The following is an 18,161-nucleotide window of genomic DNA, read 5'->3' on the forward strand; positions in this document are numbered from 1 at the left end:
CCCCTCACTGATGTCAGACGGTCCTGGAGTCCAGCTGTACATCACTGCAAAAGATTAAAGCTAAACAAGTGGAAAGTGGCTAGCCACCTCCTGGTAGCTCCAAATTCCCCCTATATACTGGACAAATGGTGTCTTCATACTTGGCTTGCTAACGTTATTCACTGGAAGCTACATTTGGCAATCAGCTGGATTTGGTTAGAGTAAGACTTCTGGACTGCTGCTGCTGCACGCATCAGTAAGGGTGAAGCCAGGTCTCGATGATCACTAAATCCTTCTAAACTGTAGCCTAGCTGCTTCTGAAGTCATTAAGTCTCATCTTCTGTTTCAGCTTGACTGAAACCCAGAGGAGCTGTTTTAACAGGAGCTTTAATGTAGTTGTGTTACAAATATAGTAACGGCACACACATTTAGCTTTTTCAGCATTTGGTGAAGTTGTCTTTTCATAACTTTTCACATCCAGTGATTAAAAACTTCAGATATTTTTGCCCAGCATGGTTCACATGATAATTAAGGGGTTTTCAGATTAGATTTACATCTTTAAATAAAAATAAATCATGTGACATTCCAAATCACAACAGCAACCAAGCTATACTGATGTTTTTTAAATCGGTTCTGTGACAAAAGGAAGAGAGAAAGAAGGAGTTCTCTCTGGTGTAATCAGGATCAAAAACCTGACGTGGCCTCAATTCTGACGGAGAAAATCAGAAGCTAATTTTCCTCCCAAATACAAACTGAGAGCGAGAGTTGCAGAGAAACAGAGTCCCAAAAGTGTTTGGAGAGGGTGTGTGTGTTAGAGAGTCTGAACAAGGTAGGTGTGTGTGTGTGTGTGTGTCTGGCATCCATCAGAACCACAGCTTGCCAAAAAAGCAGTAAGCACAGTGCACGGAGAGAGAGAGAGAGAGAGAGAGAGAGAGAGAGAGAGAGAGAGAGAGAGAGAGAGAGAGAGAGAGGAACAAGCGAGCGCTGCTGCACGCTAATTATGTATGCATGATTTAATCTGCAACTCAATAATATGCAAATATATTCATATGTTAGTTTCTTAATTAAAAATGCAAAGCAGCCCTTATGGTGATTTTTCTGTGATTTTCTTTTCAGCCTAACAAACGGAACATTTTGAGAAATTCAACAAATTGGAGGGAAGCTCTTCGGTGGGGGGTTAGCGAGAAAAAAAAGGGCGGAAGGGGGGGGGGGGGGGGCTTCCAACTTCAACTTCCTGCAGTTTGTGGATCAAGGAAGATCTGGGAAAGGAGGAGGGGGATAACTTGTTGATTTAAGACGAGCTTTGTGTCATCACCATAGTTGGCGACACTGGCCACACTGACTTTTGATAAATTATGTTATTTTTAAAATTTGCTATTTCAGGTACCTCTGCAGGAAGAACAATATGTAACTTCTTAACCATAGTGAGACATTTAAAGTGATTTAATGTAATTTCTTTGACCAAGTGCTGTATTGAAGTCCATAAATTAGTCACGGAGTCCAGAGCGAGATAAAGGTGATCTGTTTCACTCAGCATCTACAACGTTGACTTCTGACACATGCTAAGCTAGCATTACCTAATTTCTTGTTTAAATCCCAATCTGCTGTCTCATCACTACCTTAACCTCAGAGTACGAATGCCCTTCAACTGCTCATCAATCAAAGAATGTAGGGCATCACCAGCTCAGATGATTTCAGCTGATTACCACTTAATATGACTCAAACAGGAGGCACATTCCCTGAACGTTATCACTCCCTGAAGCTGAAATTTAAGAACTTGTTTTGGTCTTCCTATGATGTGCTTCTACTGAATTTTCAACTATTAGTTCGATTACTATGAAATATGGTGCAGGCCTTTTATATTTCCTGCATTTTGCCACTCCTTTCAAATTCCTTCTTTTCAAAATATAGTCCAGTCTCTAAGTGATGACATATGAACCCTGCTTCCGGATCCAAACTACTTTGTGTTTATTAAGGCTGTTGTGTTTTTAACATGTTTTAATGTTTTGTATCTTGTTCTATTTAATCTGAACAAGCCCCCCAAAAAAGAGCAGTGATCACTGTCGGCCTCTCTCGGTTTTTATTACCACTGTTTAATTTCAAGCTGACTTTTTAAAATCTTACGATGTAACTACAGCCCAGCCCATGCAGCAATAAATTAATGACTAACCTCATATTGCGGATGGATTATCTCAGTTGTTCTTCTGACTTAAGGCTGGTCTGTTTACAGCATCCTGCCGTGCTTGGAAAAAAGTTAGCGTTCATCCTCCAGCTTCACTGTGTTTATGTTATGCTAACCATAGCTGTGTAGCTAGCTACCACGTAGCACATTATTATATACCAGCTAGCCCAACTTCAGTAACCCTATAAACCACAGCACCTTCACCCATTCCTGAACTCGACTCTTCCATTAATTTCTAACATTTAGCCAGTGAGGTTAAATGTCAGAGCTATGTGAGGGTTGTAGAAAAGAGTGCTCATTAGCTTCGGATATTTTCTGAACACATTACTCTATTTTTATTTACATCCACAGCATGCTTTTCCCCCCGAAGCTTTAAGTTTGGCTATTAGAAATGCTAAAAATATAAGAGGGAATTAAATGAGCTTGCCTTACTTCTGGAACAGCTCAATTTAGTCTGGACCAATCAATTTATTTATCCACAAACCACAACAATAGTCTTCTCCAAGCACTTTACATAGTAAGAGTACCCAACAATTTCCTCTTGTTTTTAATTTCCTGCCCATTATTTGGAAACGGCGGGCAGAAAAAAAGTCTCTTTAAACAAGAAGACGCCTCAGTCAGATTTGGTCCGGGCACAGTCAGCCTCGTCAGAACTTGTGTTAGCTTGCTGACATCTGCATTTTGCCTACAGCACCAGCTGTTAGCATGAGTGCAAACTACTCTGATTCTGTTAAAACACCAAGGATTTATCAGTGCAACCATTTAATTAGCTGTATTCTTAAGGTGAGCAAAGACAGCATGCTTTGCATATGTAAAAGAGTTTTAAGTGGACATTACTTTTGTATTTTTTACATTTAAATGTTCCCTGTAGATATGTCACAAAGCATTTTCTGCTGGAACTGTAGATGATAATAGTGAGGCATTTTTAGGATCACCAGTAAAATTTGATTTAAACAAATTAAAGTTCGTCTACAAATTAGTTTTGAAAAGCTTTACTTCTATCACCTTTGCTGTTTGTAAATCTCCCATAGATTCCAATTCAGGATTTTTGGGAGACAAACGCACAATATATTCTGAACGGCTGTAATCTAATATAGAAATTCCTAAAGGATTCTTGCAAAGACAACACTTTGATTCATATAAGGTCTACAGGCATGTGTGGATAGAAATAGAAAGGTGGATTGAAATGCTCCTTTTGAGAAAATCTTTTAAGTATTACATTTTAGATTTGGAGCCAAATACTGTGGAGAGTTTTTCTCGTTCTGGCTCATATGCAGTAAAACCATGCTGGATACTTGCCTACAGCTAGTTTTCAATGACTTTAATGGGAATTAGGATAACTTGCGGTTTGTTCACCAATCAAACCTGAGACCAGTTTCCGAGGTCTGACTCAGTGTGAAACCTGCGGTCCTCCTGCTGAGCAGTTCTTCCTGCTGCTGAAAGAAAGACCCACTCAGCGCTTTGTGTTCAGGTATGCTTTACACAGACCGTGTCAGAATGAAAACAATGATTAGAGATGAAGCTAATCCACACCACCAGCGCGCATTACCGCCACACGACAGGGTGTGTGTGTGTGTCTCACACGTGTGTTAAAAGGCTGATATTCAGATCACTAAGACACAGCTTTTCTTCTAGGCAGCACTCTCGTCAGACCAACAGCCTGTTCTTTTTTGTTGTTGTTTTTTTTAAATCTTGATCTTCATTTTTTCTTGCCAGAAGTTTTCCTCTCCCATATTTCTGGTTCTTGTCTTTCTTCACCAAACTCTCAAAGTGATTCAGATAGTATTTATCACCTCTCAAGCTGAGGTTTTCATAAACTCGTACAATCTCTTTTTCGGTGTGCAGTGCATTTCAGCCTGAGACATTAAAGCTTAAAAGTCATCAAAATGCAGCAACTGTGTGTAAAGTGCCCATAATTATCTCACATTCTGTTTTTTTTTTCTTTTTTTCGTGATCACAAATTCATTTTACCACTTGAAAACTGTTTTTTGACAACTTTTCATGTTAAGATCACAGAGCAATTAGCTGTCAGCAGGCATCGCTCTCCAAACACAACTTGGTGGTGCATTCAAGGAAGCTCTAAACATGTGAGAACTGATAAGCAACAAGGGTGGGAAAAATGGAAGATTATAGTATTTATGATCACTGCTGTCAGAAATCCACTGCTAGTGAATCTGATCCTTACGTTATAAACAATGTTAGTGTTTTAAATGTATTATCCTCTTGTTCCTGTAAGTGATGCACGTTTCACGTTGTAGTATATAATAAAAGCATATTGGTGTGTGTGTGTGCGTATGTGTGTGAGTCTGCCAATGATTGTGTGTGTGACAACATGTCATTTCCCTCTCAGCCTTGGAGCAAATCAGAGTGCTGCTCTCTGCTGCTGGTTGTTGCAGCCAATTATTTGGGCTCAGGAATGCACCGGGAAACCTTCACATTTGCAGCAGGCACTCCTGTATGTGTGTGCATGCATGTGTGTGTGTGTGTGTGTGTGTGAGACAAAGCGAGGGAGGCTTTTGTAAAAGCCAAATGTCCTCACAAGGACAGAAGGGCAGCAAACATCCCTTGGCCGAGGTCATTTCATTGACAGCGAAGATTTCAAGCCCTGAGGCAGTTGTGGAAGAAAAACTGCTATCCTTTCTCTAAAGTACAACAAAGTTCAAATTGAAGGATCAGCAACTAAGTGGAAAACTTGACAAATACCAAGGAGTGTATTCAGCCAGGCTTGTTTGTTGGTCATTGAGGGCTGGCAGTATTGATAGACGCTTTGGCACATCAGTTTATTTCATGACTTCCCCAACTCTACATCTAACAGCTCAAGATCAAGCTAAACTTCCAGATAGATTATGATTGTGATTATGTTAAAATAAGCGCATTGTGTAATTATTTATTTATCAAAAAATAAGCCAAAGTAGAGAAGTAGCATGTGAAAAACAAAGTGGACCCCTTGATTCAATAGCCTACAGAAGCATTCACTTCAACTAGCCATCAATGACCCAGTCATTGATGGCTAGTTGATTCTTTTCTTTTTCAGCCACTCTGCTGTAGATTTGCTGCTGTGCTTGGGATCACTGGCCTGTTGCACTGATGACCTCACATCTGACTCTAGAGTACTTTGATATGCAACAATGCCCAGGTCCAGTGGCTGGAAAACAAACCCAACTCTTCAGCCCTCCACCACCATGTTTGACAGATGGTTTGAGGTATTCCTGCTGATAGACTTTGTATGTGATGCTGTGCATTTTGGTCAAAAAGAACCAATTTGCTCTTATTTGTCAAAAGAACATTTTTCTTGTGTTCTTGTGGTTTGTTCAGATGCATGTTTGCAAACTTAAACTGTACTGCCATGTTCTTTTTAGAGAAAAGAGGTGTTCCAAATGAGTCACACATGTTCAGTCTTTTCCTAAATCTACTCTCACAAACATTAATATTTAAAATACTAACTGAAGTGTGTAGAGTCTGAACTCTTGGCTTTTTTGCAGTTTCTCTGAGCATTTCATATTCTGCTGGCATGTCTACTGGTGGGAACACTGATAACTGTCTTTAATATTTTCCACTTGTGAAGAATCTTTGTCACTATAGAATGACGGCCTTCAAATTGTTTGGAAATTCTCTCCCCTCTGAGGTCTAGTTCCTCCTTGCATTAGTGCATTTGCCCAACAGCACCTAACTGCTATTTATCCTCTCTATTCCTATTAAAGTTGCTATTATGGCAATAATTAATTATTAATAATTAATGACTGTTTTACAGTTCATATGAGGTTGTATTGACCTCGTTTTAAGACCTGCTAAGGATCAGATTATTATTTTTTACCTTAAAGAACATTGGAACTTCAAGAGCATGTGCTTTCTTTTTGCTAAGACTGTAACTATGGAAATGACAAAATGACATGACATTGGCATAAGATGTGAACCAACCATTATAAGCTAAGACAACATAGACTTATCATTAGATTGAAAGATTTGTAATTGAACATCTGAGACAGAGTAGTATAATTTAAGGGGCTATACAGTAGTAACTGTTAGGTAGATTATGGGAAATGGGACAAAAGCCAGGGTAACATTAGCAAAACATGTTAAAAACATAGTTATAGCAAGACTATGCAAGCAATTACACTGCTGTTACCACCCTGTGCTCTAAGTCAAAAACAAGCCCCACCCCCGGCCTTTTAGCAGCTGAGTAACCAAATTGGTCAAAAACACAATTGAAGCTGTTCGAGTGTTACGTTTCCTTTAAATATTTATCATTTAAGTGAGTTTAAATGTGGACTTTTAAACAGAACTGAGCGGTATAAGCTACATTTGTGTAAGCTATGTATATACTGTGCATGCTATTTGTGTGGAAGGTTTAGTTTTATGTCAAACAAAGTCCTTTTTTGGACAAGAGGATCTGCACAAACAACACATGCATCCATGTACACAGACACTCATACAGAGCAATACACACACACACACACACACACACAAATGGATGCTTTGTAATTCAATTAGTCAGCTTCCCATCTGACACAAAATGGCGGTCGGGGTGCAGCAGTGTGGGACATTTTGGGGCTGAGAGCCAAGCAAATAGCTTATAGACACACTCGCACAAAGAACGCACATCCACGTGGACTCTCTTTCTCAACAATTCTTTTTAACAATGCCATTTGATTAATGTATAAGTTGTGCTAAAGCAGTTGTAAAAAGGCAGGAGGCGGACCGACTCGTATTTTAAAGGCATTTCTGCAGCTTTTTCAAGTGGAATGAGTCACTGAAGCATCCGCAAAACATAACTGCACACACAGCTGTCAGTGTGTGTGCGTAAGTGTGTATGTGTGTGTGTTTAGCAGTTAAACCATGAGGTCATCTCTGGCTGAAGCTGCTCTCTGGATTTCTTCAGAATAAACACTGAAGCTGTGGCTGCAGGACAACGGCAGCATTCACACCTAAACTCGAGTTCCTGCGTTATGTCCACCAAGTCCATTACTGTTTTAAATCAGAGCTTACCTTAAATCCCCCCACAATATACCCATGAGTCTGAAGCCACTTTCACTCATGGGTTTTAATGGTTAGATGGAAGCATGAATGAAACTGAGAGGCAGTGATTTTTACCAATGATGCAAATACAGCAATTTGTAACAATGTTATAAAAAAAGACTGGACATTTTATGTTATTTTTATACATGTCAAAGCTGCATGCGAGTGCTCTCTCTGTCACCCCTCCTTCTCTGCAGCCTCCTTCTCGTTTCATCTTCTGCCAAGGCCGGGTACAACGCCGCTAATTTGAGCAGCATGCTAACACAGAAACGCGCACACGCAGACACTTCATTTTCAGCACCACTTCACACACGAGGAGGTGAGGTCACTGTGTGCTTTTCAATTTTTTTTTTAATTTTTGTAACAAAGTGGATTCACAGAAACAAGTGCAACCAGTTTGACCAAAAGACAAGAGAGTAAACACAACTTACTACTTTCTGCAGGCTCGCAAATATATCTCATAAATCTGCCTTTATTTTATTAAATAAGAAGAACATTTATTCTTTCATACTATTAATGTTTCTGTTCTGCTGTTCCAAAATATAGAACAAATTGGGCTTTCTAATTATTACTCTCTCTCTTTCTGTCTTTCTCTATGTATGTGTGTGTGTAATTAATATATATACATATATATATATATATATATATATATATATATATATATACACACACACACACACACATACATACATATGTGTGTGTGTGTAATTACTTGTGTTAAGTTGGTGCAGCTTCATCCAAAACCAAAATTAGTTGGAACCACGAGTGTGATTAGCATTACTGAGGTGCAGCAGTGATGCACCTCAGTGCATCTGAAATCTGACCTGAAATGCAGATCACTACAGCAGCACAGGGTAAGTCTGTCTGCATACTTTGGGCAATTGAACTGTTGCCCTTTTAAAATAACTTTTTCCTTATTACAAAAAACAAAAATAAAATTTTTGATCACACCTTTCAAACCCTGCGTATCTAAAACCACACAGCTGCCTTCACACGATGCAGGAAACAGACAACACAGCAGTTCACTGGTAGGCAGCCTCTCTGTAGCATCTGGGGTTGTCTGAAGGGGGCAGTATGGCTCACTAAAAAGTTTCCCTGTACCCCCCTTCAACCACCACCACCACTATTGCTCTCCACTCCCCCCACTCTTCATCCCTCCTCCACCCGCGGCCCACCGGGGACCGCTGGCTCTCCTACTGTGCCTTCTGCAAGACCTGGCTTAATTTAATTAACGCTGTCGACTTTAAACAAAACCACATCTGAGCCGAGGAGAGAGAGAGAGAGAGTGAGTGAGAGAGAGAGAAGAAATAGCCAGAGATGGGAGCAGATCGCCCTGGTCAGATCACCGAAGAGGATTTAATCTCAGGGTTTGAAAATATTTACCCTACAAGGAGTTGTGTTTTTGTTTTTTTTAAATAAGCCACATAAAATGTTGACACCCCAGGAGTCCTTCTTTAAAAGCCTAAAATCAAAGGAAGTGAAGGTCTGTCTTTAAAGGCTTCTGCTGGTAGGGAGCTGAAGATGAGACTCTTCACACTCTGGATCCTTTAAATTAGAAATTAAAATACTGAATGATGAGCTTCAGGTAAAAATGCACTTTTATGGCTGTTTGCTATTCTTAAAAGTCAAATCTGTTGCCTTGGGTTTTTTTGTACAAATACACTTTAAGTGCTTTAAGTGTCATTTAGATTTGGTGACAAATGAGTTACAGATCAAAAATAATCACATATTAACTTTTGCTAAAAGAAGTGAAACCTGTTGTTAAGATATTTTACTGTAAAGTAGGAAACCTCCAAGATAATATAATAATAACATACTCTGAGGAATAAATGATATTTACTACATCATGATGGATAAAATGTAACAATTTCAACATTACTGAATTATTAAAAAGCTTTTCCGACTACAAACACTTCTTTACTTTTGAGAAACCATCATTTATAGTATTGAAAATTAAATAATGTATTGTGCTTTGATTTAAGATTTGCTATATTTATTGTCTCAATTTTAAAGGAAAAAATCCACAATCCAAAGCTATAAATAAACAGATGCCATTTTTCCAAAATGTGAAAATGTAAAATAATATTCACATTTAAACCGTGAAAACAAGAAGTCACACAGGATGAATCTGTAAAACATGGCTGCTCCTACAGTGGTGAGGTAACTGTGTGTGAGAGAGTGGATGTTTGTGTGTTTGTGTTATTATTCCCCCTTCAAAAAAAAAGAAGGGAAAAAAGCTACAAATGGACTAAATAATGAAGATCCAACAAGCACATACAATTGATTTCCACTCCCTTTAACAGCGTCATCTTCATGACTTCATTAGAGTCGATTTTGGGGATAATCTTTATAACTATGACTGTGTTTTATTATTAATTCAGTCAACATTAGCAAAGCTCCGAGGAGGAGCTGGAGACTTTATCAGCTTGAACGACAAATTAACAAAAACAATGATATCTAAAGCAGGGAAAAAAAGCAGAGAGAGCTGATATACTCCTAACACCAAACAAAGAAAAACAACAGCGAGACGGCACTCTGCAACCTGCTAATGTTAGCAACTGATGCCTAATTTCCTTTTGATTACAAAGACGTCCCACGCTCTCCTCTCAAGTGACGTTTAATTGTTTCTCAAAGTAAATCATCAACTCAGCAAACAAAATTTGACAAACAACAATAACAAACTTGTGGCGCAGGGAGACAAAAAAAAAAAGAAAAAAGAATTAATTAAAAGAAAGAGGCCCATCGCCCGCAGTGGAGAGATGAGAGAAAACAGTCAAGACTTTTTGCTTAAATGAAGTGCACTCACACGCTGGAGCATACGGGAGGGCAGCAACACGACAACAGGGAAAAACAAGTCAAACTAAACAATGTACAGATACAGAGAGTATCGACGTTCCTTAAACATAGAGAAAATCTCACCGTAACAGCCAATGAATTAAGGAAAGAAAGGCAAAAAACATCTTGATCTAATGGAAGTTGTCAAATATCACTGAAACCAAGCTGAAAGATGCTAAACTTACACAAAATGTTCCAGAAAGCATTAGTCCATTTACATAAATACATTGTGTTTCAAAACATCAAAAAAGTTTAATTTGAGACTAAAACACTGTTATTGCTTCTAAAGTCATCAAATTAAGTGTACAAGTCACCAAATACGGAAGTGTTTTATATGCAAAAAAGAAATAATCACTGTATGGCCTAGAAATCTGCTGCTACTGCCCCTAGTGGCCACTTATCAATTTATCTCGCTTTAAAAAAACTAAACTGCACAAAGACAGTGAGGCCTTGAGAAAACACTGAACAATATGACTCAATATTAAAACTCAAGTATCCTCCCAAATATATTTCTGATTCTGTCATCTTGTCACTTCATATACACTTGTTTCCCCCCCCAAAATGGCCCATAAAACAATTAAAAATCATACAGAAATGATCTAAGTTAATTAAAGTCCGCTGTTGAGCGTTCATCTACTTCCAACAGTAGAGCAGAAAATGAGAATAAAACACATATCCTTGGCTCAAACACTGTCTGGACCACCATCCACTATAGAGAGTACAGTCTAGGTGTTGCTAATTAACCCTTTAAAGCCAGTCGGAGCAGGCACGTTCCGTTTTGCGCAACTATTTTTAAATCCCGGTAGCACTGCAACCATGTAAGCTAGCACAATAATTTTTTTTGCATATGAAACCGGAGGAGTTGTACTTACATCTTATGCCATCAGCTTGTCCTAGGTCACAGTTTCCTTCCACATATAGCTTTGCAAAAACTGCATAAAAAGCACTTGCAGCAACAAAAACATAATATTCCAGAAACACGCTTTGCCGATTGATCAGCTGTTTGTTACCTGCCCGAAACCGGAAGTGACGTCATTTTGCGGAAATGTAGGGTTTTTTTTAACCATCAGGGCCTTATGAGCCTATACTTGTGTTTTTAAAAGTTATGTTTGACTTTATGACTTTCTGTGTCATTTCTGGGATGCTGAGGACTCATATTGCACTTCTGGAAATAGTTAATTTTGATCCATATGCTGTTATTTTTGCAAATTTGCACTATAATATTTATTTTTGTTTTTCCTGCAGTATATAAAAATTGGTGTATTTCAAAAAGAAAACTATGAAGACACTTAAAATAAATTTCCTGTGGTGGGAAACTATTTTGTGCAACTTTTTTGTATTTACAGTTTTGAGGGATAAGCCTCTTAAATTTCTCTAACTAGAAATATATGTTAAAAAGACAAAAACAATTTTCAATTTTTTTGTAATTTATTGCACTTTTTTGCAATTTATGTAAGTACTATGCACTTAATGCAGACATATTGTTAAAATTTGGGCTATAATGGTTGTATTGATGTATAGCAACTTGAAATGCTCCCAAAAAATGGCTCCACAGCATGTAAAAATATAATATAAGCTCTGGCGGACTTGGTTCTATGGTAGGTCTTAAAGGGTTAATAATTATGTATCAGTTATTAATACCCAACACAAATAACCTTCAAATAATATACACAGTTTGCAAACGTCCCTCAGCTTAGTTGTTTCTTTTTGCCTGATTCTTGATTAAAGTGATGAGGACCTTGATAGGTAAGGACATTTTGTGGGGTCTTCACTTTTTCCAAGAAGGTCACTATTAAGGTTACTATTGACTATATTGATTATATATTGATATAATCATCCTGTAATCTCCTTTCTAAAGCTAAGCGATTCCTTGGTAGTGAGTCCATATTTGGCACAAAAATGTGAACTACTGACTATGTTTGTTCCCAGCAGTGCAACTTGGTGGCTCAGTAAAGAAACACAAATTTGGAATTTATTATCATAAAGGCTTTAACTTTGCAAGATAGACACTTCTTTCCCGCACTGAAGTCAGAGCACTGGGGCAACTCTTCATTGCCAACAAGGACCGGGGGAAACATTAAAACCTCCAACAGCTCTCTCAATGTACATATATTATCCCATTTTATTTTAAGACAAATCTGAAAAACAAACAAACAAAACAATCAACCAAACAAAGAAAAATGGCCTTTTCTTTTAGGTAACTATAGGGAGCGAATCTGTCAACACGAGACTCGGGATGTTTGGATGGAGAAATGTTTCCACGCTGTTTACTCAAAGCCATTTTGCTCACAAAGAGAACTTTTGTTTTTGGCCTTTCTGTGTCTCCATAGAATTAGACACACACACACACACCCTGTGTTTCTCCCTCTCACACACACATGCACACACACTAACATTACAGGCATTCCTCTGTGAAGTCGTGTTTGTAGTCAGAGCAGGTGCAGGCTGGGCAAAAAGCGTGTGCGTGCGTGTGTGTTTGTGTGCGCATGTGTTTGTTATTTCATGTCTACGGTTTGTGACACAGGGCGTCATCATTTAGACAACCAGAACATTGTATGTATGTATATTCATTCTTCTCCTTTATAAAAATATTTCTATAAAATCCACAAGCTATTGTTTTTTCTGTCAGATGCTGGTGCAGCTCCTCGGAGAGTCCTTGTGATGTTTTTTCACTGTGGTTGTTCAGTACACATGTATAAATATAATATATAATAACAATAACAATAGTATAAAAAAATCACCAATCACACTCCCACAGTGTTTATTAAAGGAAGATGCATTTTACATTGATAATAATAAGCTGACCTTTGACCTTACAATTTTTTTAAATGTTGTGTTAAAAACATACATAGTAACTACAAGAAATAAATTTAAAAAAGAATTAAAACATAAAAATTTTAGTATATGTTAAAACATGTATGTGATACATACACCTTTTATATTTTAACCAGTAACATTTAGTCAGTCATACTGTATAATCTACACTAATTGTACACAAAAATATTCACCAGCATCAGTAATGTTTGCTAAATTATACAATTATGTTTGGCTCAGTGTCTCTGCTGTCAAAAATGCTTTTACATCTACCCTACAGTAAATATTTTAAGGCTTCTGGTGAAGATACAGATCAGAAAGTAAAGGGTTTTAACCCCTAAATATGACAGCCAACCACTAAACAAACATAACAATTTCACACCTTACATTAAGTCGTAAATATAGAATCATTTGTAGTTATTAATTTATGGACATAATCAATGAATTAGAAGAAAGAAATTCAAATTCAGGATTTTATCCTTTAACATTTAAGCGTTTGCTCCTTTAAACTGAAGGATTTCAATAAGTTTAACTGATGTTTAACTTACACAAGAGCATCCTGCAGAATCAACACATACAGTTGCTGTAGATGACTGAAAAGTGACCCAAATTATTTGAAAAGGAAAAACAAAAAGCAAGAACTCGATTGACAAAAAAGAAATCCTTATCAAATCATTTCAGAGTTCAATTTACTGCATTAAAAAGAAGGCGGCAGGCAGCTCGCTTGGCTGCTGGAGGCAGGAATGAAAAGACGCCTCAGCCTCCTTGCCGTTGCTGTTGGCAGCAGTGTTGGAGGCCGGACCATTCGGGAAAAAAAAGACAGGGAAAAAAAAGAGGAGCAGGAAGGATTTCTGAACAGACACCCAAATGCTCAGCTCTAAAAATCAAATGGGAAAACTTGCAGGAAAATTCTTTGTAGGGCTGATCCGAGGTTAAAAATAAGCAGCTGACAGGCTTTATAGGTTCAATCCCTACAGCAAGGCACCAACTATCAATTTCATATGGAATGTTTTGTAAGAAACAAGAAACAGTCTGGTAAGAAAAAACAGATCTGCATCCCCTCCTGGATTCATGCAAAAAAGAAAAGAAAAGAAAAAAAGGGGGCTCAACACATATTGCTTTATTTACTTAAGAAAAATCACAACTGCATGCAAGCCAGCTGTTTATTCTGGCAGTACGGGGTATTACCGTGTTATGGTAATTCAGGGATGCCGTCATTGCTCATATGAGTGACACTACACACGTGGACAGCGTTTATCTTTTTAAAAAAAAGTCCGAAGTGTTTTGGTATATACTCGGCCTCAACATGAACATAGATACATAGACTAGAGGAGAGCATCTATGTTGCAGGGATACACAATTTATATAAAAGCTGTGTAAGTTTTATATTTTTTTTTTTTGGGGGGGGGGGGGTTATTATAATGAAATACCCGTATATAACAGTTAGCTGTTATCTGCAGCTGAGACCTGTTTTTATTTTATTTTTTATCTCATACTTATTAACATTTTGATGAATGCGCTCAATAAAAAGTCATGCGGTATTAGCCACTAGCTGTTCCTCTTTGTTCGCACTCTAATTCTGTTTAGGCCACGATAGCTGGGTACACAACGCAAAGATCAGACGATGTCGATGTTTTCAGTGTCACTAAAACACTAAAACACACACTTTAACATTGTGTTAAAGTGTGTGTTTTAGTGTTTTTCTCAGAAATACAAAGTTTAAATCTCTTCCCTCCCTCTCTAAAATGTCTAAAGTACATCTCAAACCCAAACAGAAGCGATTATGAAAATGAACACCTGTCAGCAATGCTTTTTCAGAATAAAAGCCAGAGCTTCAGACGAGGCCGGGTGCTGAAGCTGACTCATGGCACGACAGAACCTGGGCCTTGTGCAATTCAAAGACACCTAAAATACAAACCGAATGCATTTAAGCCCTACAAAGCTCTCGATTCACTTCCTGCTCATAGCCAATGCTCGTGCCAAAAAGCTGGTGGAAAGTGCCTTGGAATTTATTTTCCAGCAGGGGAACCAACCTCTCCATTTCACAGGCACTAGGTCCTCTCCTTGTTCATTTTCTCTACATGTGAACGGGGGGAGAAGGCAGGATTAGTCACATCACAGAGGTGGCAACAGAAACACAACGGAGAGAGGAGACAGCTCAGACATGAAGGCGAAGTAAGTGCAGAGAGATCCAAAACCTGGATCACCTGCCTGTTGACACTAGACTTTTACAGCTGAACAACTCAGTCAGACATGAGTGTGAGGTTTTTATCCAGCGCACAAGTCATGGGAAGGTTAGAGACCAAAACTCCTGAGCAAGCTGGCCAATAGACAATCCGCTACAAGTACAAAACAGAAAACTCAAGATGCTGTGTGGTACAAATGAAGCTGAGCTGAGACTGAAAGGTTTACATGACATGAAATTGTGGAAAAAGTGTCAGAAATGATCCCAACAAGCCAACCCTGTCCTGTTTACATTTAAGCTACTGATCTGCACCAGCAAACATGCCTTGAGAGGAACACAGTGTCACAAATGCTAAGGTAAACACATGAACTACGTCTAAGTCAATTATGAGTTAGGAGTCAATTATTACTGATTCAGTTGTGATGACTGAACGTGCAAACCCGTTCCATCCCAGATCTAGTTGCCTGTGTGACTGACACCACTAATCAACAGCATTAAGTTTTACTACCAAAGTAATATTTGGTAAATAAACAGGAAGTTTAAATGAGCTTAATTAAAGTGCTCTATGATTAATCAAGATTTTGCTGTCCCATAGTTTGACCATTTCAGAGCAAATCTCACTGCGTATAAACAGCACAAGCTGCACTCCATGTTTTGGTGTAGAACTGTGGTGTGGCGAGAATTTTCCAGATCATTTACAATCAGAAACTCCAGTTTTAACTCGTCAGACGTTTTGTTTTTGCATTTTCAGATTTATTTCCACAGGGTACATATTCACACAGTGCTTGTATTTTGAAAATATTTTATAAATGAAAGCTGCCTTTCAATACCAGAATTTTCAAATAGTGCACCAGCAGAATTCCTAAAAATCCTAAAGTGTCAGAGATTGTGCAACTGGTGCAAACAATCACATTTACAGGGATTTGCAGGGATGTGTCATCAGTCAGACGATGTATACTCAAAATCTGTCGGTCTTGATGTGAGGTTTGTCCTATCCTTGTTTTGTCTAGTCTTGTGGTAAAGCTCTATCAAGATATGAAAGGAGACGATGGCTGATGCCAATGTTCTTCATTGTCTTTACCGCAATATCTATAGCACTTGTTTAAGATTAGGAAGACACAGTGAGCATTCACTTCAAATCAACATCTTTCACTCAAGAGTGGCATGCAGGACTCAGTCCCCAATCTGTGTACGCAAACTATACACATAAACGCTTTCCAACAAACCCTCCAGGCAACTTTTTTAGAAGAAGAAGAAGATGAAAGAAGAAGAAGGAGAAAAAGAAGAAGAAGAAGCACTGAACAAACAAGGTCTAAGTTGAAACAGATGGAGTGGTTTAAAGTTTTCACTGTTGCAGGGTTTACTGTCTTTAGTTCTGGTATAGAAGAACAATGGCTCCCACTGTAACAATGTTTTACACCATAAATGTTACAGTGATATCAAGATGAAAAAGAAAAAAAATCCTGTTGTGGAGTTGAAGAAATGTAAAAGTAACTGAATATTACAAAAAAAGTTTTTGTAATATTTTGGGATGTAACTGGATGGTAAATTCCTGCTCGGCAGTGGCAACTGTTTGCCGTCACGTTTTTATTCACATGCACCCAAGATGATCAGGGTTAACCTGTTAAACAGACTGCACACTTCTTCCTGCCCGCTTTTCCTTTTTTCCCCTCCTTTTTCCCTTCCTCTTCCTTCCTCCCTCTCCCGGCTGGTGCAAGCTGATGTAGACACAGAGAGGCGGAGGAGAGAGGCAGGAAGCGGGGACAAAGCAGGCCAAGGCCACAGAAAGGCGGACTCCCGCCGAGCCAAAGAAGCGTCTGACATGCCGTACATTCAGCCGTCGTTAACTGGCCATTAATGAGGTCACCGTCGAGAAAAAAAAAAACTCTCGACATGTATAACACCTCATAGTAAGAGATAGAAATAAATCTAATGAGCTCCAGATCCGTGAAAGAGCTATAACATGTCAGTTTGAAATGCTGAATTTATAAGACAAAGAAAAAGAAAATGACTGAAGTAAGACTGAAGACAAAAATACACAAGAGTGCAAAAAAGGTGAACAAAGAACAAAGAAAACACAAACTAAATAATAGAAGCTCTTATTCTTAAGGTGAGGAAGACTCCAGGAACACAAAGGGAAACAGCTGCTTTGTTCCTGAGTCAAACAGCATCCCTGCGTCAGGCCTCAGAACAGCAGCCGGGGTCGATTCAGCTTTGGAGGAACCAATAATCACCAAAACAGGATCTTTTTTCTCTGTAAGTTTGATCATATTTACTGTTGGAGTTTCCCCAGTGTGCATTTAGTCTGCTTTAGCCAAAGAACAATAACTATTCACAGGCTCTCAGATATCTCTGGCAGTGCAAACAGCTCAAACATTCAAAAAACAGAAAATCCTTGAAACTTTGGTGCACTAAACTCATCATCCACCATCAAACTGATTGAAGGTTGATTTTTTTTCTCAGCTGATGGACGAGTGCTCCTGCTCGTTCTTCCTCTAACTAACTAATGAATATTTTGGGGAAACCAGTACAAAGTTAAGTCTACAAAAACAGCTCGTTTGTTTGCTAAAATCTGCGTTCAGCTTCCATTTCCTAATGCAGGAGAACAGAGTCTTTGCTTCCTTTATAGGATTATCTGTCTGAATTGAAACTCTTCTTCTTTTGATTTGTAAAAAGACAAAAACAAAACAAAAAACACCACATGTATGACAAAAAGCCGACAGCTGTTTGTGTCCAGCTCGGCTCTGACAGCATCTTCATTTTCACAGATTTCCAAAGCCAGCTGATGTGCTAGTTTTTCGTTTTCAACAAGTTTTGAGTTTCTTTTAGGTTTTCTGTCCTTTTATACCTGCTGAAAAACTCCATCCATTTAAACCAACTGCTGAGTTTCAGTCCACAATGTCACGAATACAACTGAGCAAATCAATTCAAATTAAAGAATAAAACAGATTCCTTACATATACAGTTTTTATGTGTTCATAGTCATGAAAAAAAAAAACCACCTTTCGGGCATCATCTCATGTTTTTTATCTTGTAAGTTTTCTAAAAACCAGACATTAAATCGCTAAAAATAACTATTTATGAATAGAAACAAAAAAAAACCAACGTGACAACAAAAAAGCCAACAGCTGTTTGTGTCCAGCTCAGCTC

General features: G+C 38.3%; 1 protein-coding gene across 5 annotated transcripts in view; it reads right to left on the minus strand.

Moving 5' to 3' along the window:
• Positions 1-18,161, minus strand: part of tcf4 (transcription factor 4) — a 261,409-nt gene that overhangs the window by 89,105 nt on the left and 154,143 nt on the right. Inside the window, exon 1 of one of the 5 annotated variants that reach the window (XM_082538311.1) lies at positions 10,885-11,030. The exons of the other annotated variants lie outside the window; for them this stretch is intronic. The gene's annotated coding sequence lies outside the window, so the exon portion shown is untranslated. Of the gene's footprint in view, positions 1-10,884; positions 11,031-18,161 lie in introns of those variants that run through there. 5 annotated transcript variants of the gene reach the window in all.

This window comes from Aulonocara stuartgranti (genome assembly GCF_965226115.1).
Source record: "Aulonocara stuartgranti genome assembly, chromosome: 7".
Classification (NCBI taxonomy): Eukaryota; Metazoa; Chordata; class Actinopteri; order Cichliformes; family Cichlidae; genus Aulonocara; species Aulonocara stuartgranti.